This window comes from Corvus moneduloides, chromosome 1 (genome assembly GCF_009650955.1).
Source record: "Corvus moneduloides isolate bCorMon1 chromosome 1, bCorMon1.pri, whole genome shotgun sequence".
Classification (NCBI taxonomy): domain Eukaryota; kingdom Metazoa; phylum Chordata; class Aves; order Passeriformes; family Corvidae; genus Corvus; species Corvus moneduloides.
The window spans coordinates 34,559,543-34,584,041 of NC_045476.1; the positions used below are offsets into that span (position 1 = coordinate 34,559,543).

At 41.2% G+C, this 24,499-nt stretch overlaps 1 protein-coding gene across 3 annotated transcripts in view; it reads left to right on the plus strand.

Annotated features, from left to right (window-relative positions):
- Positions 1 to 290: 290 nt before the first annotated feature.
- The window catches only part of ELMO1 (engulfment and cell motility 1), a 305,632-nt gene continuing 281,423 nt past the window's right edge, over positions 291 to 24,499 (plus strand). For 2 of the 3 annotated variants that reach the window (XM_032104994.1, XM_032105017.1), the window contains exons 1-2: positions 767 to 922; positions 1,471 to 1,541. The gene's annotated coding sequence lies outside the window, so the exon portion shown is untranslated. Of the gene's footprint in view, positions 365 to 766; positions 923 to 1,470; positions 1,542 to 24,499 lie in introns of those variants that run through there. The other variant, XM_032105001.1, reaches the window with a different exon arrangement.

Consider the following 24,499-nt stretch of genomic DNA (forward strand, 5'->3'; position numbering starts at 1 on the left):
CATCCCTCATTAGGAGCTGCAGGAGGAGGGACGCCAGCCGCACCCCCGCGCGGGGGAAGCGGAGCGGGAGCAGGCGGAGGCGGGAGCGGGTGTCACCCCCCGCCCGCAGGTGCTGCCGAGCCGCGGGACCCCTCGGCCGCCGCCGGCCCGGGGCTGCACATCACGGCCCGGCCAGCAGGAGGAAGGAAGAGGAAGTGAGAGCGGCGGGTGCCTGTGCGAGCCCGGGATGGGATAGCACCGAGGGCAGCCCAGCGCACCGCACCGCACTGAGGCGGCGGCGCGGAGCGGAGCGCGGCTCCCGCGGCGGGGGCGGCCGGGCGGCCCCGCTGTGCGCTGGGGCGGGGGGTGCTGCCCACGCCGGGAGGTAGGAGAGTCTCGGTCCGGCGCGGAGACGCGGCAGCGGGGCAGGCAGCGGCGCTGGCCGGGCGGTGCAGGCGACCGCGGGGAGGCACGGGGGGCAGCCGGGGAGGAGGACCGAGACGGGGCAGGCGGGCGGCGAGCTCCGCACCTGCCCGGGCGAGCGCCGCAGCCGATCCCCGCGGCGGGAGGTGCGGGGCGGGGGGCGGCCGCTGTCGCTGCGAGAAAGAGGAAGCGCAGCGTTGTGCTTGTCAGTGCGGCGGGGCCTCGGACGGCGGCTGCCGGCGGGGGGGCGGCCCGGCCCGACCCGCCTCGCACAGCGGCTCCTCCCGCCGCCCTGCCCTCTCCGCCGGCCCCCGGCCGCCGCTGCCACAGCCGCCCGCTTCTCCCCGCCGCGACTTCGCCGGCGCCTCCGCCTCCTCCGCCACCGCCTCCTCCCGCTCCTTCCCCGCCTCAGCCCCCTCCCGTGCCCTGAGCAACCCTGCCCGCCACCGGCTGCTCCTGGTGGCCGGAGGCCGCTGGCGAGGGGCGGCGGACGGGAGCCGCGCACCTCCGGGCGCCGGGGGTGAGTGGTGGCGGGGCCTCGCCCGACCCGGCGGGACCGGCGCGTCTCTGTGCGGTGGCGGGGGGCCGGGGGGCGGCGTGCGGGGCAGCGGCCGCGGCCGGACCCGCGTGGGTTAATGCGCGGGGTCAGGCCCGGGCGGAGACTGCGGCCGCAGCAAGTGTCCGCACCGCCGCGGGCGCTGCTTGGGAGGAGAAGCCTCAACTTTGAAGCAAGTGCATCCCCGCAGGCAGCCAGCTCCGAGCTCGGCGCTGGTACCCAGCCGCCGCCTCCGAGGGCATGCCTCCCCCTCGACCCGGCATCCGAGAGCTTTCTAGGGGGTTGGAGGGGGTTGCGTATGCTCCTTTTCCTAAGTTTATGCTCACACAAGTGATCAAACCGCTGATGAAATTCAGATGAAATGATTGTTCTGAAATGTGGGTGGCGATTATGCAAAGCCACAGCGTGCAGCCTTGTAAAGCAAGTGGGTAGTGGGTCTAAAAAGTTACATTTGTAAAGTTTTTTGGCTCAAAGCCTTTGCAAAGTTTATTTTGAATATCTTTTGCTTGCAGAACTAATACAACTGTTCAGCTGTCCCCTGAGAATGGTGTAAAGTAAATACAGGAGTTCCTGAAAAATAACAGTGAGTACATTTCAAATCAGCAACGTTTTGTTGTTAACTTTATAAGAATATCCTTTAACCTGCCAAGGCTCAAAATGTGTAACAAACACAGTGAGAGTGCCAATGATAATAACGGTGGAGGAAATGTACCGTGTGTTAATTGCTTTAGTACAAACATGGTTGTCTATGAGCTGTGTTTCATGATGCTGCAGTTATGGTGTAATTCCAGCAAGGGATGTTTTGAAGTGTATTTGTAAGCAAATGGGTTTTCTTTTGCTTTTGTCCCTCAGCTGCCTGATTGCCCTTGGTTAAAATATTTGTCTTTTGAGAAGAGGGGGAAACTGAGTAAGAACTGTGCTGAGTTCTGTATCTGTGACTGGGGATGTCGTTTCCTCCTCTTTCCCCTTGTCTGGTTCTTCTCCTTTCCCCCAAATGCATGCACACATGCATGCCATCTCATCTTCAGTTATATAACCTCGTAGACATTTATGGATCATTCATTGTTCGCATTAGTCCCATTCTTTCTGTGTCATTCCTACTTGATTGAGTGGCTTAGGCAGAATATTACAGAGGAAAGAAAATACATTGAAATTTACATAAAGTTCTTCCAGTTTGAGCTGCAAGTTTGCACTCTATGAAGGTTTTCTTTCCCTGATTGCACCCCCCTCCCCCCTTTTTTTCTTTTTTTTTTCTTTTTTTAGCTGTATAAGTAGGTGGTTGGGATCTAATCTGATGACCGGTAACTAGATAAGGAGGAGGAACAGCAGCAGTGACAGCTTGCTGGTAAAAGTCCCTCTTGTGTACTGCTAGCAAAATATCCATTAACACACGTCATAAAGCTGTTAAAAGTACTGCAGCAGCTTTTAAAACTCACCAGTCAGAGAAAATAAAGATTAATATGGTTAAAACAGGAACATGATGTGAAATGGGTATTAGTAAAGGATACTGTCAGTGCAGTCTGTGGATCTGAGCGTGTGAATTGACTCGTCTAGAGGCAAACCTGAATCACAATTTATTCATACTGGAAAGGTTGCATAGGGGTGTTGACTTTCTTTTCTCTCTCTTTGTAATCTCTTTGAAACTCAGTGTACATTACAATACACCTGCCTTCTCTGTAGCTTGCAGCTTTGCTATGAGTATCATTGTCTGAGGATTTGTTCTAATGAACAATTTGGTGATGGCGGGGAGGGGGGAGAGAACTGGTTTCTATACTTACCATTTTGTTATTTTTCCTCATATTCTCCATATGCCAGGAAAAACTTAGTAGGTGCAGAGTTGAGACAGATTTTGCTGAGGGGAGAGGAAACACTCTTACCTGCTTTCTCTGTAGTCGTGGTCACCAAAAGTATCTGCAGTTCCGCAGTTGCCGTTATATAACCTGATCAGGGGTGTTCTTAAAAGCAAGTACTTCTGTTTGGATGCAACATATTGTATACATTGTCCTACAAAGTTATTTTTTAATGCCATTTTACTCTGGTACTGGTCAAAAAATGCTGACTGTGGTATGTAAAGGTGTAACTGTTGCTGAAACACTGCTGTGTGCATTGAACTTCCTGACAGCAATGCTGTGAGGTAGTGAATTGCAGATCAAGAGTAACGTGGTGCTCCGCCCTTCCTTCCGCTCTTTGTTTTTTCTACCTAGTAGAAGTCTCTTTGATTTTAAGGTTTGGGCTCACAGACATGCATTCTCGCAGTGTCCAGCCTACAAAGTGGTGTTGGAATATGATCTCATGTTTTCCATGTTGATACACAGAGAGCAGAGCTCCTATGCTCACACATAAGACTTGTTGCTTTCTTCTTTTGATACTCTAGATGGCTTCAGTATGTGATGGAGTGAGTGGCTAATGTGTATAGATTTAACTAACTAGGAAAAGGTTTCCCCAGCTCTCTGCTAGTGTACCTGCACACAAACATGCAGTGTCCTCCTGTTCCAATAACAAGCATTATTTGTTGTTTGTTTTGACATATTGCCAGCCACAATGTTTCTAATTCTGATTCTCAGATAAGGATTTGCTCCGGACTTAGATGAGGCCATCAAGTACAATTTTCCTCTCGAGCTGAGATTTTGCTGTCACTTGGTAGTCAGTTTCCTTGAAATAAACAATCTCCTTAAAATTTATAAGCTCTCTTTGTCATGCTGTGCTGTGAATGTGCAGCATGTCCTTGTATTAAAAAACTCCCCACATTTGTAGAAGGTGATGGGATTTTGGGAACCTCGAGAGCTAGAAAATATCATATACCCTTGGATCAAGCAAAAGTACTGTTGTCTCTTCTGGTCTATTTCTCTGCACAGTTATACCAGGGTCTGGTAGACTTTCTCCGCTGCTGTGTCCCTGCACTGTCTGGAAAGTACTATTTGAGTGAGAATGAGTTGGTCAGATTTGACTCCCCATTCAGTCATCATTCTATTAAAAAGAAAATTTCAGAAAAAGAAAAAGTCTTTACAGTTTTTCAAAAAAAGAAAAAGACTTTACAGTTATGTTGTCTTTGTTGTTGTTTGAACACTTGAATCTACAAATGGCTTGGTAACAGCTATCAGACCACTGTTCAGCAAGGTATGTGTTGTATCTTTAAAAGATTTCCCTGCTTTGAGTGAGGTCTTTTTTAAAAAACGTTTCTTGTATTCGTGGCAAGAGGAATGTGCCAAATACACGTTGCTAAACTTGTGTCAATTTAACAGAGCAACTGTTTAAAGAATTTAGAATAATTTTTCTTCCACTCAAGTCAGTCACCTTTTCTTTTTTTTTAACTTTTCTTTTTTCTCCTCTCTCTTAAAATATAACACTGGAAAAGGAAAGAGAAACTAAAAGCAATTGGCAGAAGTCAGTATGTTGGCAAGCATTTGATAGTACTGATCAAAGAGGTGATAATATATACGTGACACTTAAATAAACTGCATGCATATGGTTTTAGAGAGATTAATGGAATAGTCACAAAATTGCAGAGCTGTCTTTTGCTCAGCATTTTTGCATCAAGCTATTTGCAAGAATTTGGTATTGTGGTGTGATCTTTCATTATTGCTAATGTGAGACACAAAAGAGAGGTTGAAGGTAATGTCGCAACCTTCCTGCTAGCTTCCTCTGTTTTCTGATCACGGTTAACATTGAGGAAGAATATTAATGAGCAGTCTATGCTGCAGGGGATAGTTAGCATGCTTCCTCTTCTCTCCATTTCAAGTCTGACAGAGGAAAACTTCTGTGTTCTGGGCAGGCACTAAGTGGCTGCTGCCACATGTGTGGTGCCCATCGGTAAGTAAGGTACTGATTTCTCACGCTGCTGAGCAGATTGGTTTGTAAAGCACAGGCCTGCACTCAAGAGCAAGGTGAACAGGGATTCATGTGGTGCATGCTTGCAAACCCTTGAAAGTGCATTGATTTATTTTTCCTAATGGCAGGTTTCCAGTGTATTTGATTTGTCTGCAGTAGGCTTGTTTTCAATGGCTGCTGGGAGAGGAAAGTTAATTGCGAGAAGTTAGTGGACAAGGCATTTTTTGTTCAGCAGTAAATCACACTATGATGAAGGCTTGAAGATACTGCTGGTAGGGATCCCCTATAGAAAAGTGTTTTAGTTTATGTACAAATGAACTCATTTTGGTGCATTTCTAGGGAGTAGCCTATGGAGCTTTTTGAAAGCTGAGTATACTGTCTGGAGATGTTATGCAAATATGACAAGGGGCCTATTTTTACCACCTTTGAGGACATAAGTCTCCTTACTACTGTTTCTGCTGTGTTCCATTTACAGTCAAATAGCACTGATAAATTCCACAGAAGCTAGCACCAGCACAAGGGAGGGAGTGGGAACTACGAGTCAATGCTGAGGGGAAAGACTTCCCCTCTCAGATGGAATTAAGTTGATTTTAAGTGTTTGTGAAACATCATCGTCAGTAAAGAGGCTGGGGATGGGGGGTGAGAGGGTGGAAAATAAGAAAACAAATTATTCCCAAACAGGTTTATTACAAAACAATAATTGTGTCCTAGCTATGTGCATTTTCTCTTTTGCTTCTGCTTTCCTTCTGATTTTTATTTCTTAAACTCTCCTTGAAACTTCTTCTTCCACATTTGCCACTTCTACTTTGGCACCTTATTCTTCAGTCTTTTGATGTATTTATCTATCCCAGCTCTCATGATTTCAAGGTCTTTTCCCAGTCCTTGACTTCTTTATCCTGGGAACCCTTAGGTTATTATTCACATAAATAATTCTATTTAAGATTTCCAAGAAAAGCTGTGGCCTGAAGTGTGTATCATCTCCTATGTTCTTAAAATCTCTAGCTCAAAAAGTTTATTGTACAGTCCTAATTTAGAGTTTGCATAGGAAGTGTAAATCTGTCTCTGAAATATTGTGTCATCAGGGATGGTGTAATTTCTTTATCAGCTACATGGATGCACATATAATGACCTGGCTCTTTTTCTGGTTGATCTTGCTTCAACTGAAAGTGAGGATGGGTCACTGCTTCTAAGAGAACTTCAGATTCTGGAGATGTGATGGCATTAAACTCCCATTCTTTAATACAGGAGAGGAAGCTTGTTAAAGACTATCTAATCTGCCTGAGCTTTTTGCAAATTAGAGAGTGTTCATGAACCTGGCCAAAATGCTTTGTGTGGACCTTATTTTCCTTGGTGAAAATGTATGAAGTTGACAACCCATATCAAATACATCCAACATTTTGAAGTTATACAGGATATGCAGGGTTTGACAACAGGCTCAAGTAATGCTGTCAGCATTTCACCCTTCCTCCTTCAGCTGAGATTTTTATGTGTGTTTTCTGAGACTAGATGACTTGTGCTATTCCGAGGTGGTTTACTTCTAGCTCATTGTCAGCTGCATAGTAAAAATGGGAAGATTCAGGTCTCCTGATGTAGTCTGTTGGAAACTTCCACAAAATTCAGTATGTAGTTGTCCTTTCCTGTTACCATGCACACACTGTAAGTACTTTGTGCATTCGTTTGTGGACTTGAAACCCATCTCTATTCCTTCTGATGGTGACATGATCTTTCGTGTAGTAACAGGAGATGCATAAATGTTGCAGAAATAGGAGAATGATTTTTATTTTTTAAATGTAGTTAAAACAATTTTTCCTATGTTTTGGAGTGATGGAAAGAGTTTAGCAAAACCAATGTTTCAACAAACTCCTGCAAAATGAGGTTGTTTTAACACTTTCTTCCATAGATACAGACAGAGTTGTTTTAGCTAGCTATTCATATATTCTCAGTACATGCATGCATTCTGCTGCTTGAATTTGTAGCTGAAGTGAAACTATTGCTTACCTATTTTTCATTCTCTTCGGCCAACATACATTTATCATATGGTCCAGCAGATGTTTGAGGGATATGTGGGTTTTGGCAAAGATACCTCATGTGAGGAGTTCAGGCTTTCTGTCTGGCTAGACTGGAAATTTGCAGTATTCTTCGTTGAGTCTTGTTGATGTGACCGTAGCAGGGGTGACTCTTTAAATTGCTGCTTCGTATTTTAAGATAGGCGGTAACCTGTTGGGGGTGGGGTGATGAGGAATTTATAACTATTCATATAATACCCTCTGGCCAAACAATAAATCTGATTAGCACATTTTTTCCTCTAATAATAAGAAGAGAAAAATGTCTATGACACAGGTTGGTATAAAACAATTTTTTTAACTCTTGGTGCCAATGAATGTGCTTGTTACATACCAGCGCAGTCTTTTCCATTGCTTTGCTTTCTGGTACAATTGCCACATTAGTTTTCATAGCAACAGTTGTGGCTTCAGCTAGAAATTGAAACCTAATAAATGTTGGCTCTGCACATGGACTTTTGGACAAACTTTTTCAGTAACACTGAGCCAAACCAACTGAAAAAAAAAAAATTCCTAAATGTAAGTACTTGTCCTTGCATTCTGGAAAAGATATCTAGTATACCCTTTGGTCGCTAGGCTGTTAAAATATTGGAGTATTGGTGTTTTTCTTTTTTTTTTTTTTCCTCCCCTCCCAAGATTTCTTTTTTTTTCTCCTCCCTTCAGGCACCAGCGGACTCATCTGTTGAAACTCTACCCCCTGTGGTTCAAGTACATTCCTCCTATCAACCTTTTCACCCCACCTCCCACTGTCCACATTCACACATGCGCTGAAATCTCTTCTGCTCACCAAATCTGCAAAATTCAGGCCTATAGGTGGGGTCTAATTCTGAGCTCTAATTTATGTAGGTCTAAAATCTCTTCTGTAGATATGCATAACTTCTCTTGTTGTCCTTGATCTCCTTTTTCTGGAAAAAAAAAGGCAAAAAATTTGAAGAAATAGGAACTCCCATTGAAGACCAAAAGACACAACATTTGGTGTGGTGGTTGGAAAAGGGAGAAAGCCGGGGGAAAAGGAGCCAGTCAACCAAAAAAGTATAAAAAACTGAGTGAAAATGTAATGTCTTTTTCATTTTGGACCACTTAATACAATTTTAACCATATTTATGGCAAATAAAGATTTGACAGCTAGTGCCAGTTCCAGAAAACAAGAGAAAAAGTGTAACAAAAATAGTTCAGACCTTGAACAAAAATACCACGTTGTTTGGGTTTTTTTTTTTTAATTGTAACTAATGTTAGAAGTAGGTCAGTGTATGTGGTCTTTTTTGAAAAGATTGATGTGCATATTTTAGAGCTAAAATTGAAACTTTTGTAAAAGTGCAAATGTGGAAAGCAATTTTAAAAGTGGGGAATCCTCTCACTGCCCTGTATTGCTCTGAGCCTTTCTGTGTCCTGGCTTTTTTCTCTGACATATTTGGACAAACTGTGGAAACTTGGGCATCTGTTCTGCCCTCTGTATGAAATGGTGATTTCAGTCTGTATTTCTTGGATTAGCCTTAATATGTACCCATGTATAGCATCTTTCATAAACTTTTTTTAATATCCAGTGGTCTGGGCTTTTTTCTTGACCTGCTAAAAATAGCTCATTTTTTCCTTCAGCTACCCTAGGGATTTAGCTTGTTGGAAGTGTCTCTGTGTGTGTGTTTGGGTAACAAGAGTTGGTCACATCATGCTGTGTTGGGATGGTTTTCTGGAAGGTAGAGGTTTCAGAGACTTCATCCCCTGTAGCTGTAAATGCCTCAGAAGACACATTATGATAAAGGAGAAATGTCTGCTGAGGGAGAAAGGGAAAGAAATAATCTGCATAATTTTAAATCCACGTTGGAATTAGAGTTCTATTTTGAAGCAAATACATAAATAAAAGGGTCTTGGGCAGTTTACACAGGGATTTTAAATTGGTCTCCTGGCTCATAGGCCAGAGGGATCAAAACATCCACAATTCAGTGGTGTGTGGATTGAAATTAAACCAGTAGGTTTTAAGATTTTTTTTTTTCTATATGCTCCAAATTGCTTAAATTTTGTAAAATTATTAATTTCACTCTAGAGATGGAGAGGCTTTTAGCTTTGAATTAATTCTCTATAATTAATATATGAAGGTTGAAAAAAACAGCTGTACCGACCTATAGGCTATGTTTTCTAATTAAAGGGATGATGGCATAAGGGAAAAAGCAGTTGGACTTCCCTCCCCTAAATCAGTACATAGAGAACCACCAAAATAGACTAGAAAATCAAACTTAAGTCAACCCATAGGTCCTTTGTTTCCAACGAATTGTTCTTGCTATGTTCACTGGTCTTCATAAGCTTGACTAAGGGGATAAGCCTTGCTTTCCCATCTTGAGGCTTTCTCTCTTATCTATTGAAATTCAGAGTTGAGGGCCCCCTTTAGAGAATATCCTGTCAGTAGCTGTCTCTTCTGTAACAAAGAAGCCCCAGCTGTGGATGTGGATTGAACAGAGAGGTAGCCTCTCAGGCTAGCAATTTGGAGTCATTTAGGAGAACCAGTAGTTTTAATTTAATTTGGAAATGGTAAGCCTGAGTCAGTGCCATTTTCATACTGCTGATGTCTTGCTTTTGAATTCAGACAGTACCTGGGCAGGTCCAGTGGTTTCTGCTACAAGTTGTTTATGAGATATGTAATTTCATTGTTATGACATTGTGCTACTATGTAGTTTTAATGTGATGGAAGAGATGTTGTAAATCACTGGTTTGACATCGGAAGAATGTAGTTTTGGTCTTTGCATCAGGTAAACTGGTGCCCTGAGTGAGTGCATCCTCAGGATTGCTGCCCTCCAATGTTTCAGCACTATCACTGTTCCAACAGGAAGGAAGGAGAGGAGAATTCAGGTGTGCCACAGTGCAGATTCTGGTAACAAGTGCATAACACCAGTGGACAGGGCTCATAAAATGTTTTCTACATCTTCTAGCTTCTTCATCACAGTCTGTTTCCAGCAGCCTCCTCTGTGTTGGGATAGACAAGTGTTAGTTACGGATGTATAATTACAGCTAAGCATGTAATTAACTGCATTATCAGTAGTAGCCAAGCAGAAAGAGAGTTGTGAGTTTTCATTATGGTGGTCTATGTGTGTTGTCATTTCATATGCCTCACTGCATGAGACAAGAAGCATGACTTAGAGAAGCCTTGGGAGAAAAATATCTTTGTTAAAAATTAATCTGGATCACAGAATGGTTTGGGTTGGAGGAGACCTATAAAGATCATCTAGTCCGACCCTCAGGACCTATTGTTTTGTCAAAAGTAGTGCCACTGGAAAAAAGAGTTATTTAGTTGTAATACTGTTAGCTTGTGAGGGCTGCAGCAAGATCTCTTAATTTACGGTATTTGCTGAAAGAGAAAGGTAAGTCTGGTGCTGTCAATGTGGTCACTTGATCTTTACCCACTCTGTGGAGAAGTTACAAGTGGGAGCAAGGCAAGGTTGTGTTCTGTATTGATAAAGGTAACCTGAAGTGGTTAGAAAACTTAGAGGTTGTTTTGAGCATCTTCTCAAAGTTAATTTAAAAATACAAGGGCAGATAGTAGGGTGAATGTAGACACAAAGAGATATATTTGCAAGCTATTTTCTGAATAAAAGCTGGGAATTGCCTCCCCTAAAGACCACACGGACAGTATGCTCCAGATTGTAATATGAGCTTCTTGCTGTAGTTGTAGTGTTTTGGTGAGATGATTTAGCCAAACAGGGCAGAAAAGATCTGCAATCAATTTTTTTCAGATACAGACAGAACTGAACTGCTCTGTCTGTTGAATAATATAGTGGAATTCCCACCAGATACTGGGAAAAGTTCAGGGCAACTCCATTTAGGTTTAGCTGTCCAGTATTTGTATTGAATAAACCTACATAGCTGTAGATAGAAATTCTCGAACTCTTGGTATACTAAAGGCAAAAAGTGTTTCACAAGTATTAAATTCAGTTTGAGATATCTGCTACTGTTTTCATTTTTTAATCTAATGGTGGCATAAAGCCTATTGAACATGAAGTCAAAGAAAAAGGCACATTTTAGAAGGCACTTTGTCAATGGAAATGAACATAGGTGGTTTTAAATTCTTACTGGACAGCTGAATGAGCTCTTAAAGGAGTGTGCATGAAGACTCTGGAAATATCTAGATTTCATGAGTGAAGGACCGTCTCTGTCTTTCCCCTCTGAATTAGAGTGGATTGTCCTGAATAATTCTGTAGGCAGTGGTTCTGTCTCATGAGCAGTACCTGCTGCATATTACTAAAGGTTGTCCATAGATGAAAGATCATAAAGTAGCAATATGATGTAGTTGAAAAATACTAACCCTTGACATTCTTCATGATTTAATGTTTTGTATTAATACTGGTTTTATACTGGGATATCTACACTTGGAACTGAAAAAAAACTCTGAAGGTTTGGGGGTTTTGTGTGTTTGGTTTGGGGTTTGTTTGTTTTGTTTATTTCAAAAGAAAACCTTCATCTGTAACTTTTTGCTATCTTAGTGGAGAAAGCTGTCCAGGGGTTATCTTGTTCTCATACAGTGAAAGCTGGTAATAACTTGCCATAATACTTCCAATAAAAATGTTAACCAAATAATTCTGAACAGCTGGCATAACTCAGTTTCTCAGGTTCTCTTGCTAAAATAAAATCATTTGGTACAGAGGTGCTAAGCTTCTAGAGTATGGCCTTTAGAAGAAGAAGAAAGAGAATTATCTCAGTTACAAAGTGCTGTAAATGTTGCTTCTTCAGTTGAGCTGTGTGTAACATCTTTGTGCAGAGAATTAGTCCACGTAGTCACAGTTCAGCATTTAAAGCCTTGAATGAAAAAAATTAAGTCAAAGAAAGGAAAGCACCTTCCTCGAATTGTGTAAGAAACTGATGCAGACTTAAAATATGCAGAGTTCCTTTTTCCTTTCTGAGGTCTAAAACTGGTCTTCAGCTACTTTTGGTCCCATTGAGGAACTCAGGAAATCAGTGAAAGCTGAGTGTGATACATGTGATAATTGCAAAGGCTTTTGCTATTTGCAGAACAATCTGGATACCTCATGGGAAGAAGTTATCTGCTTCTTTCCCACTGGTGTGCTACTAAAGCAGAGTATTTAGGAAGAGAAGGAGCTTCTCTCATTTTGTGTTGGTAGAGCAACTATGTCTTAGGAGCGGCAGTTTCCCTGTTGTTACCCTTGTAGACAGAGACTGGGTTGCTTAGACATTGACATAAAATAAACTGTCTTTCTGTGATAGTTATTTTAAAGTATTTCTGACAAAAAAGTGTCTTTCTGCAGTTGTCAATGGCTTGCCTTGCACAATTGTTAGAAGAGCAAGACTGTAGGAAGAACCAACAGAAATTTGTAGCGTTTGGCCTCACCACTTGCTTCTGCAGAAATGACTACAGATACTAGAATGTTATTTACATCTGTGGGTATATGGATCCCCAATGTAATATGTTTTACTTCTATTCTGCAGAGCATTTTTATGTCGGTAGGAGGAGCAGGTATTCATTGCTGGTGAAAAGCATTGTACGTTACCTGCCCCTTTGGAAGGGAAATTTTATGTGTTTATATTTAAAAGCTGCCAGTGCCAGAGGCATTTTTTTATTATTCTCATTTTAAAAACCATGTCTTGGACTTCCTTATCTCCTCTTACCAAAACAAAAAAAAAAAAAAAGAGATTGTTCAGTTTCAGGCTCTTTGTTGGAACTATATTGCCAGGAGCCTTCCTGGCCTCTGGCACTATCAACAGAAAATGCAGCTCTTGAAAGAATGGAGTATAGTTTTCAAAGGGCTGCTGGAGGGGGGAGAGGATACCAAGACTGGCAGTGAAGGGCAGAACTTGGCATTGCAAAGAAATGGCAGAAAAAACATTCAGGTTCCTTGAAGATTTTGACGATGGTAGAATAAGGTTGAATGAAGGCAGAGAAAAGAGAAATAAAACAAGTGGAAGGGGAAAACATTAGCAGGCCCCAAAAGGGGAGGGGAAGGTATTGTCAGGTTTATTTAGGTCCTGTCTTTCTTTCAAGATAAGCCTGAAAGAGGGAATTGGTGTGCTCTAGTGCTTTAGTTTAGCAATTTAAGTGTATGTGATATATAATTTTGGGGGTTTCTCCCACACAAAGTCACACAGGCTTAGTCTGTCAGGTGTCTGGAAACTGAGGTTGAATATGCTGAGCCGTTTTATAACTTACAACTGACTGAAGAGTAGAAGAGCAGAACACAATGGCACATTCATTAGGTAAATATTCCTCAGTCACACCCCACAGCTCTAACACATGCTCATTTTTATATAATATATTGCCCAACAGGATGCAAGGTCACTAGCTGGTGGCAGGCAGGAGTGTAACAGGTTTGCAAACAACATTTGCACCCTCTGCGGAGAATAGGGAAGCCCAAGTGGCACCTTGGATTTTCCTGCAGGTCAGGAGGCACACAAACTGGCTGCTGCTTCAGAATGGTCACTGGGCTTTCTTATTTCTTTTCTTTTTATTTCTTCCCTCTCCATCCTTTCTGTCTGCTGTTGCAGAGCCTGTTTGAGTCCTCAGCAGACAGCGTTACGGGTTGTCTACCATAAGGCTGCAGTGGGAGTAAGGAAGCTCTTGAGATTTTAAGGCCAATCCTAGATTATTCTGGGTCTTTTAAGGTGGGTGGGTGGGCGTGAAGACAGGAAAGATTCTTATTAAATTACAATTAAATATGAACTTAACTTTTGCTCCTTTTAATTCAGCACAAACCAAGACAGATATGGGTCATATTCTTTTTTGCAGTACAGGTATGAATAAGGATGGAGAAAACAAATGCACAGGTCAGATCAGCTGAGTGGGAAGCACCCATCTTGTGCGGCTGCAGCTATGCTCCTGGCCATAGCTACTTTCTGAACAGCTTGGAAAGTCTTCCTATGAAGATTTTTGCTATTTAGGCAACAAGAGATTGTAGTCTGCATTCAGGAAGCATTATTTAGTCAAAATATTTGGCTTTTGTATCTATGCAAACACACGCATGTGTGCAAGCCTGCAGTATAGCAGCACAGTAAGGTCTATGCTTATTATTTTAGCGGTAGTGAATGTTAAGAAATTAGCCACTAAACTAGATGAAAACTGAGTTCCTGCAAATTTAATTGGAACTGTGGTTGGATAAAGGACAGAGGCATATGGCTGTGTTCTTTATCAAAAGAATCTGAAGTCTGCTGGCTTAATGGTTTTCATCTCATTTCAGTGGCCTTTGACCCTGAGAATTTTGTATAGCTAATAAATTCAGCCACTAGTGAATTATTCACTATTCATTTCAGAAATTCACTATGCTACAAAAATTGTGATGTCTGTCTTGTAGTGAGGATGAGCATTATGCTGCAGCATTTGGGTGTCCCGGGTGTGTAGTGAGGCACAGAGTCAAAGCCAGGCTGCTCTTTGCTGCTGTAAACACATCTCTGGCTTGCTGTTGGAGTATGATTGCTTGGATTATACTGTTGCTCTCAGAAAATGTTGGGGTTTGTTTCCTAAGTGTCTCTTGGAGGGTCGCCTTTTAAGCATTGAACATCATTTGTAGTTAAGGAATCATAGCATATTTTCTTAAAAGCTGAAAGGAAATTAAATTAAACAGTCCTCCATGCTTTTCTGACTTCTGCTTTAGGAAAGGATGCCAGATATCAGTGTAATAGGTAACACATTTGAAAATTTTTTCTAAATGTTGTTGCAAGGCCTGTGGAAATGACTGGATCTCTGGAGTGTTAAAAGAGAATAAAGTTTTATTGCTAGCTGTAAAGCTACTGGTGGAGGGAGTAGTTACACTAAAGCAAGATGAAGTTTAAATTTAAACAAAGCTGTCTGTTCTGCTCCATATAGGTAGATCCATGTAAGTATACTTCTTCTGAAGTAAGCACCTTTTTAGAGGGTCTTGGAGAGGAAATGTGCTGTGTTGATTAGTTTATGGGCTTGTGGATAAACTTAGATTCTTTCCTTACCCTTAATCCTGAAGAGGAGCCACACTGTCTTCAGCATGTATCATTTTACTTTAATTGCAAATTTTATCATGGAGGCAGGCAAAATGAGGGGACAGAAATAAGTGTTTGCAGATATAACTTGTTGTCCTGACTGTTTGGCACTTCTAAATATCAGCAGCATGTGGATTTACTGGCCGGTCCTTCACGTAATATGGAGCTCCAGCAGCGTGGCTGCTGGTGAAGCCAGCACTTACTAATAACTGACTAATTGTTTCTGTCACACCTGCACAAGGCTTTCTATCTCTCCAAAACACATTAGCATTCCTGAGAAGTTACTGAACCATGATGAATCACAAACACATTTTAAGTAATTCTTTTGTGATTCTCCTTGGGCCAAGTACACCTTTTCTAAAAAATACCTTATTTTTCTATCTGGTGAAACCTTGTGTTTTATTTAGCCAGAGAGCTGAAAATCAGAGGAATGAAACCCTCTCTGTGTATTCAAGCTAACCTTTTAATGGGGACTTTGTATTCTTGCTTCTGACTTTTTACCTCTGAGCTTCATCAGGTGATTAGATTAAAAACCTCTGGTCTGTGCTGGTTTTATTAATGCAGTAATATGGCTAGATCACATGATGTGACACATTAGTTGTGAAGCTTTGGATGCCAGTTCTGCCACCTCCCTGGGTGTTCACCCAGCTAACAGCCGGTTTCCACGGAGGGCCGTGTCCGTCTCAGTATTGCTCACTGAGTCAGATGATGGTTACTTGAACTGCATGGGAACTCCACAAGCCTTTTCCATATGAGAGTGCCTGTGCTATTCCAGGATCTTGCTGTGATCTCACCAGTACATGCCTGCCAAGTGCTTAGCTTGATTTACTGTTCTCATTTTTTATGTAGACTTAGACAATCATGAAAGGAATGATTAAATCAGAGTGGGAATGACTACGCAAATAACTGATGGAAGTGTAAGAGTGAACAGCAACAGCTATAGAGTTTTTTAACTTCAGTTATTTATTTGAAAAGTTCAGTGATGATACGGTTGATCAAAAATGCTGTGTTTTGCTGGGGCTGAAAGGAGATCTTGTGCAATGAAATGTAAGTATTAGCTGAAATCACATATAAAAGAGAACCTCGGGTGTAACTGGTGTTTCCAGCATACTAAACCAATACTTTAGGATGGATTTCTGCTGCAAGGTGTTGTATTAGGTATGGAGAGCAAGCAGAACTACTGCTTGAAAGAGTTGAGTCATTCCTGCCACCCTCTGAAACAGCAACAGATTCTGTTGCTTCTATGTATGGGATCTGTCTCTCTTCTTTTCTACTCTACTTATAAATTGTCAGCTGGCTCAAACCAAGTCAGTAGCACAATAGAGGTCCCGAAGATACAAAGTTAAGACAGGTTTTTGAAAGTAAGACACTGGACAGAGCAGAAACTCTAAGGTAAAGGTTCTGGTGTGAACAGCTAGAGGCCTGCACTAGCAATTCAGATGGGTTTGCCTTGACACTGCTGCTCACATGGAAGCTCTTTGCTCTCTTTGGTTAGACAAATGTATGAGAAAATGAGTCTTTCACTTTTTTAAGGAAAAATGGAATTAAAGTTCTGAAAGCCAAAATTGGTACTAAAATCAGATTGTCAGCTCTTAACTTACCTGACTTCTACCCTGAGACTTGGAGGGTGTGACTTTACTGTACACAATGTCTCAGTGTCAGAGTAGTTGTAGAATGCTCTGGATAAAAAAAGATTCAGGCTGCTCTAGCAGTTTCATCAAAGTGTTTAAATAAAAGTACTTGTAAGCACTCACTTTAAACATTAAAAACTTCAAAATGCCAATGACTATATTTTAGACACTTTTAAGCAGTCCTGTTCTGCTCATGGAAGAGTACTGCTAATGAAAGAGACCTAACAAAACCAAAAAAAAAAAGTACTCTATGTCCATATGGGAGAGTGCTGTGCAGATGGTAGACAAATACAGATGAACAGTTATAAAATCCTGCTGTAATGAAGAGCTCAACTAAAAAGAAATTTTCACTGCCCAGTAAGGATGGATTACAAATTAATTGTATGTGTTTGATAGGCAGTTGTTTGGAGATTTAAAACAGTCTAAAGCATGAACCCATGTTGCTAAGTTTTACTGTAACTGTAAAGTCCACAGGTTGTTTTTTGTCTTTTTATAATCACTTTAAATTCTGGAGGGATGCAGAAGTGAAGAACATGATGGTTAATGAAAATAAGACATTAATTGTTTCCAAATGCTGCTTGCTCGTTAAGTAGAATTTATCTCCAGTTGGAGGAGCCATGTAAACTCAGATGGTCAGTAGCTGTCAGGGCACCAGGCGAGGTCTTAGAGCTGGTCTGATAGTAGCTTTTACTATAACTTTCCTTGGGCTTCAGGTGGTGGCTTTGTTCTTCCTTTTGACCTGCAGCTAGCCAAGGGCCTGACCAGGCTGACTTTTCTGGCTGGTGCTGGGAGAAAGAAATTGGGAGTCTTGGTTTTCCTCCTGGCCAGTAGTGCCATGACTTACTTCTGGTACCTACTCATAGATGAAATGAGTAGGTGTTATAAGTCAGTATCTTTCAAATTTTTTAAGTAATTACTTCCTCTCTCCATGTTTAGCATAAATTTCCTCTTCAGTTTGAGCACAGCATGCTCCCTTGAGTTTATGTGTTTCCCCATTCTAACACTTTAGATTAATTAAGGACCTTTTTTTGGTGATACTATTCTACTCTAAGCCCTTGTAGTACCAAGACTCGTGGACTGTCGTAATGTACATTCACCAATTGAATTATAGCTGTCACTGCTGGCTGTGTCTTAGTCCACTCCAGTCCCAGTTGCCTTTCTTGCTCTAGTCTCTGAGGTTTTGGTCTTTTCTGCCCTACGTGTTTAAATTCTCACACGTCTATCTCATTTACAGATCTTAAAATTAGATTTATTTTCAAAGTCCTTTCCTAGAAGGAATGTGTGGGAATGTGTGTATTAACCATAAAAAATGTCAGTCCTTTGGGAACCACATCATTTTACAGTTTGTGTTCCTACCTACTGATGTTTTTAACTAGGCCATGCTTTCCTTTCTTTCCTTTCCCCCACTTCAGGGAACACTATTTGAGGTGAACTTTCTTCCTTTAGGATTTTGAATCCCAGTTAGAGCAGGATTGTTTGTCTTTTACAGACATTAATTCTAGGTTACTGCAGTCCTGAATATTATGTGCCTCTTCTGGGTTTGTGGGTTAATGTTAATTTAATGCAATTATTTTCAGCCGCTGTCTATTCCCTTTAAATCCTGTACTCTGCTGTGCTAAGCTAATGAAACACAGCTATTGTGGTGTACTCTGCTGCTCTGCTTGCTAAAGTCTGTTGTAATGTGGAACGCGCTAACTGAAAGAGATTCTCCTGTCTGCAGCACATGGAAGTTGGTAAAGGGCTGCAAGATTTTTTCGTCCTTCTAAATACATTTTTTTGCTTAGTCTTTTGCCTCTTCCTTACATTTGGAGTCTCCTTATTTCCTATGTGTCTTGGTTTTAAGAAAAAAAAAAACCAGGGTCTTAAAGTCAGTTGGTGATGGTATGGAAGGAAGGAGATTAAAAGCCTCTGGTCTGCTGGTTCACCTTTCACTCTAGTGCAGATGCATCCTGAGCATCTCTTACATGTTTTAAGAACCATATGTTCAGGATGGTGGAAGTTATGCTGGTTCTTATACACAGAGCATCTGGAAGATGTGTTTCAGGATATTTGTTGTGGTCAAGCTCTTGGTAGCTTATTGTAACAAGAATCACTATGCTCCCTGGGCTGGACTGCTTTCCAGATAAGCTAAAAATGCCCACCTACTTGAAGAGGGTGCAGGATTCAACTTGAAGTCAGCAAGATGACTTCACTGCTGTATCATGTAGGAGGAGAGGATTCACTGCAAGGGAGGCAACATATGTTTAAACTTAAATATCGTATAATTAGCCAAACTGGCAAAGGAAACTGTGAACAACATAAGGAATATGTATTAAGTCCATTTTATGATGTTTAAAGATTTCCCCAGTGTGAGAACCCCCACCCTAATATTAATATTTTTAAAATGTTCTTACTAAGGTATACATTTGACTTTGTCAGCAGTAGTTATGTCAGCAAGAGTTGAAGCTTGGTTTGCTCAGTTTCTTCCCCAGGTGTGTTGATAACACCTGTTGTGGTGGGGAATAAGCTCAGTCTGGGAACCCATCCAGGTTAAAAATAAATTTTTTCATTTTATTCAGCTTATTTTTTTTCTGCTTGCTGGAGGCTTGGATCAGTTCCTCATGTCACACCACAAATGGTTTGCCTAATGTGACTGAAGGGCCCTGCTAGAGGGAGGGGATAAAGCAGGAGAGAAGGGGGAAGAAAGGACATGAATGGAAAACTGGCCCCTGGGAGAAATGCCTCTGTAAATAGACTCATAGGGGAGATTGTAGGCGTCAGTAAAGATGTAGCAAACTTGTGAATGAGAGCAACATGCCACTCTTCCAGCTGTACATATTTTTAAATAATATTAGCAGGTTTAACTGTGTGGGTATTCTTCATTATTTAAGTGAAAAGATGATTTTATTCTTGGCATGGCAGATCCTAGTAGAATCAGCCCCCCTTTTCCTATTTTTTTTTTCTTTTCTAAGGTATTATTCAAGCCTATAGGCTGTTTTTCACCAACATTAGCAAGAGGAAGTCACTGCCTTGAAGATATTGGCCTAATTGGACAAGATCATACAGAATAAAATCATACAGAGTCTGGGAGAGGAGCAGTGGCACCAAAAAGCAGTTTGGCCAAGTTCTGTAAGTGGGTCAGAAGCTGAGTCAGTCACCGAGGCAGGTCTCTCATGTCTGTTAGACTTCCTATTCCTAGCCCTGTCACACTGCCAATCTCTTTGGCTTTCTGCAGTAATCCCCTTCATCCCCTAGAGCTGGACCTGAAGCTGCCGACACAGGAGAAAGAAGGGGGAAGCAACAAGGGGTTTTGTTTATAAACTTTTCTCTGTATAGCATGCGGTGTCTTGAAATCTGCTTGTTCTGGATGTGACATCCTTTTGTTGTTTATGTTTGTTCTGTTTGGGGGTGCCAGCAGCAGCTCCTTGCTTTGAATGTGCGCGTGCGAGGTCTCGGGATGAAAATCCTTTAGCAGCGTGATCTCTTACGTGCACTGACTGAGAGCACTTCTGCTGCCTGCCTTAAACCCCTTGCTGTACTGGTGTTTGAACCAGGCTAGCTATCAAATCCTTCTATCCTTAGTGCAAACTGTACCACAGGAGTGCTTGTTAACAACCTTTTGTACCGTAGCCAGACTTAGGAGGAAACAGTGGTTTGTACATCCTACAGCAACAGTGTTGCTACCATAATAGATTTTGTGCTTGCTTGCATCTTTCTTTCTTTCTTTTTTTCTTAATGCAAAAAGAAAAGCCTGAAAACTGAACTTTTCTGAAACTTTTCAAACTCTCTTTGTTTTTCATATGGTTTCAGTGGAACCATGAGATACCTCTTTGTCTGTGTATGAGGTGCTGTGAGGGAATGGTTCTGTTGAGCTTAGCTTCATGCTAGACCTTTATGCTTCATTGTAAGAGGGTTTCTTCTGTGGCCAGAAGAGTTTTACACAGCCACTGCTAAGTGCTGAAGAGCTGGTAAAAGCTTTGCGAAAGTCTGGGAAGCAATTTTCATTTGAAGGCTCATGTATAATTAAGAGTTGGACTCGATGATCCTTCCAACTAAGTACTCTGTGAATCTGTGTAGTGATGGCCTCTTTGGTAGTCATGTACCACCTTATTCTTTGGAGTTCTGATGTTGCGTATGAATCACACTCTCATATGGGTCTAATTTGTTTATTAACTCCACTCTGCTGTCATCTATCAGAAAAAGCATATTATTTCTGAGATTACTCAGAGAGCTGGCACAGTAAAGTGTTTTATGGAAAAACAAACAAACAAAAAAAAGCCACCCTGTACAGTTGCCAAGAGTGTATCTGCTGTCCTTTTCACTTGGAGTACCACCAAACAAACTGGAGAAAGACTGGTCTCCTATCAAGTAAAGAAAACAAACAAACAATGTTTTATTCTCTTTTATGTTTGTAAGTGATGAGAAAGGGAGAAAGTTGGTATAGGTTGATGATTTCAGAGTAGGGGGGAAAAAGACATTTTTTAATTAAAAAAACCTCATTTGTGTGAAGTCCATCTGTGACAGCAATGTTTTTACACTGCCAAAGGACATCTTGGCTAGTTCTCTCACAAACTTTATAAAGAAATATGACATGTTGGAGCTCTAGTAATGAATGTACTCCTGAGGCTGAGAGGTTTCCCATAAAAAATGATTGATTTTTTTTCCCTAACTGCATAACTTTGTATCACACTGAACAGCTAATACTGGATTCCTTCATCATCAGATGAGTCTCCTGAATAGCTGTGTTGGTTGTTCTAAAAGTTTTGTAAAGCAGGGTTGTTCTGGTCTATCATTCTATCATTACATCAGCTTCAGCTGTGACTTCTTACAGCACTTCTGTCTTAAGTTTATATTCTAAGTATCAGGTTCCTTCAGTTTTCTATCCTCATCTTATACACACTTTTTTCAGATTACTTAAGGCACACTTCATTCTGCTCCTCACTGTACTAATAGTGATTCCAAGCTTATTGGGTTTTGTTTCATCTTGACTTTGGCTTTTTCTGGGCTACTTCTATGTCTGAAACGCCTTACCAAATTCTGTTCCACCACACTTGCCTACTTGTCAGCAAATCTGTAGCAACAACTCTAGCTCAGAGGTGCTGACAGAAAGCGATCAGATCCAAAACACAATCAAAATATTCTTCATTCATCACTGGCTTCTTGCTGCATCTTGTCTATTCCCTTTTGTCATTTAGATTTTCAGTTTCTTAAAGCAAAAGACAATTTTCTTTGTAATTTGAATAGCACTGAGCACTTTTCAGGTACTTAATAAATACCAAATCAAATAATAGCCACATAGTAGCCTGTTTTTACACAAATTTCATAGACTTGTCTTTTATATTGCCTGTCCCTATTTTTTATTCACCTTGCAAAGCAACAATTACACAGTGCAGTCTAGCATTGGAAGACAATGCTTTGAATTAGGTACATTACAGGTAGATTTTCTCATAGTTCTATGGGGGTTTTTTGGTCATGCTAGTTTTGGGGAAGGTATTTTGGTTGGGTTTTTTTGTTTGTGGGTTTTTGCCTTTGTTTTGTTTGGCGTGTTGTTTTTTGTTTTGTTTTGTTTTTTTAATTGATTATGCCACTGAGGTTCAAGATATGTTGTCATTACAATGGTACCTGGATGGCACCTTATATTACATAGCTCATTGTAACTGTGAAGCCGGTTGGGTCAGTGTGGATAAACTTTGACCCTTCAAGATAGTTGTTGGGGAACTGACTGATGTCCCTACCCTTATCTTCTATATAGCTCTGGATCTAGGCATTACTAAGTATTTCTGCTGCTTTCTAATTAATTTGCTGTTGCTAGCTACTTTTTTCTTCTGCTGGAGCGTGTGTTGACAAAATTATTTTTAAAAGACTGTGGACAGGAACATCAATCCACACTGAACTGGGAACTTAATAGGGCACTACAGCTACACCCAAGCTGTGTGGCAGGTGTATATCATGATCACATCTTGGTTGGCCTGTGGAGGGCTGACCCCATCTGTCCTTCACACAGGAGTTTTCTTCTGGTGTAGCCTTGGAAGGTGATGGCCTTATCTCACAGATTAAAGGTGAAATCACAATGTGACTTGAGCTTAGAACTATCTTTAGGTGAAGATCCAGCCAAAGGCTTTAAGAGACATCTGTGCCTTGTCAGGCCACCTGTGCTAATGGCTATTTCATTCCAGGTGAACTTTCTGTATTTCCTCACCACATACACCGTTTTAATTCTGAAGGAGTCTGTTTCAAATGCCATCTCTTTTCGTCAGGTAATGAATATTCTCCAAGTTTAATCTTGAAGAGACCATATCAGGAAAGAGAGAGTGGTTTGTTGTTTCAATGGCAATGTAATTCATCTTGCACCTCTTGGTGTGACACACGTATTTGCAAATACTTTGTATTTTGTGCAGTGAACAGTCCTAGTTGCATCTGCTACATGTATACACCCCATGAGCTCTGTGAGTTACCCATCTGTGTTTCACCACAGTTTTAGTTATTCCAGGCATATGATGGAATTAAAGAATCCATTTCTCTGGGTTATCATCTTGCACGTATTCAGTTAAGTTGCATATGCTTATCCTTGTTTCACTCCAGATTTTATTCCCAGGTACGTTTAATAGTCACAGGATGAATGCTTTTCATGTCACATTTATATTGCTTGCACATTTGGTGAGAAGTTGTGTCTTTTTGACCTTTCCAAACCAAAGTAATTCTTGTAAGAACAACTGAGGTTCAGGCTCATGTCACTGGAGAAGATCCTGAGTTTTGTTTCTTGCTCCCAAAGCTGAGTAAATTTAAATTATCATGGATCCATTTGAATGCTGATTTTGCTCCTGTATTCTCTGCTTTTTGTCCGCTTCTAAAACTAGCGGTTACCTACTAGTTCTTTATTGATTTAGTAGATAATGCTTTATAGTATTGCTGTCTAAGAGAGGCACTGTGAGAATAAATGCATGAAGACTAGTCAAGCATTTAGTTCTGTAATAATGACCCACATAAGAATTTAGAAGGAAAGAGATTATTTGCATGTATGCAGTTAAATTTATTCAGGAATTCTGTGACTTTGCAAACAGTATAGAGTACTCAGTTAATGGAGCAGCAGCAAAAAAAAGCAACTACATAGCTACAGAATATTTTACTGGTATTAAGAATAAATTTACAATTTCAAATACATTATTTGAGTGAATATCATAAATCTATGATTACGCATTTGTGTCTGTAAAATGTGTATACTAATGTTTGGGAGATGTAGTGTGAAATAGCACGGAAATAAAAAAAGCATTGATGAAGTGTTTAGAAATGCCTTTAAGTTAATGAGAGAGACTTATTTAAATTAGATGATACTTCATAGAATACTGCTCTCCATTCTAGATTACAAATCTCTGCTATTTAAATATTTTTTTCTGGGGGTTGGTGATAGGAGTGGGAGGAGATGCATTTCTAGTTTCATCTGTATCCTTGAATTAACTATGAAAAAGGGTGGGTTCTTAATTTAACTAACTTTAGCTAAAATCTTAGTGGAAACATGCCTTATAGTCTTCTGTACAAGCTTCCACAACTTATTAAAATAAGCGTTTTACTTTCATTAGTTGACCATATTGGGAATGTAGGTTTCTCACAACAAGACCAAGACTTCAAATACCAGCTTGCTGTGCATTAGTTCCTGCCACTTTTAATAGTTGAGCCTCCTTCGCCTCCACCTTTGGCCACTGACCCATTTTCCTACTTGGATAGAGACAAGGAAGTTTTCTATTTTCCTGTTTGGGTGACCTGCGATGAAGCCTGGTAGAACTCCTTTGCTTGAGTTTCAGGTCTCACGTCAGCTGTGGCTGCTGGTGCTGGCTGCTTTTGAGGCCCACCTCACTGTAAGGTAGTGGGTCGCTCAGGTGGTGGGGTGTTTGCCAGTGGCCAGCATGCAGGACCTGGCCTACAGAACCGTTTCTGTGGCTTTGCTGTGGAGTGGCGGCTGTTGTGGGAAGATGAGTTTAGGAAGAAGTATGTCTAGCTGTAGCTGTGCACTGCCAGATGTTCAGAACTGCAAGCCGGAGTCCTCCTGCCTTTCACAAATAAGTTTGTAAGATGGTGTCTGCCTCTCATACAGAGAGAGC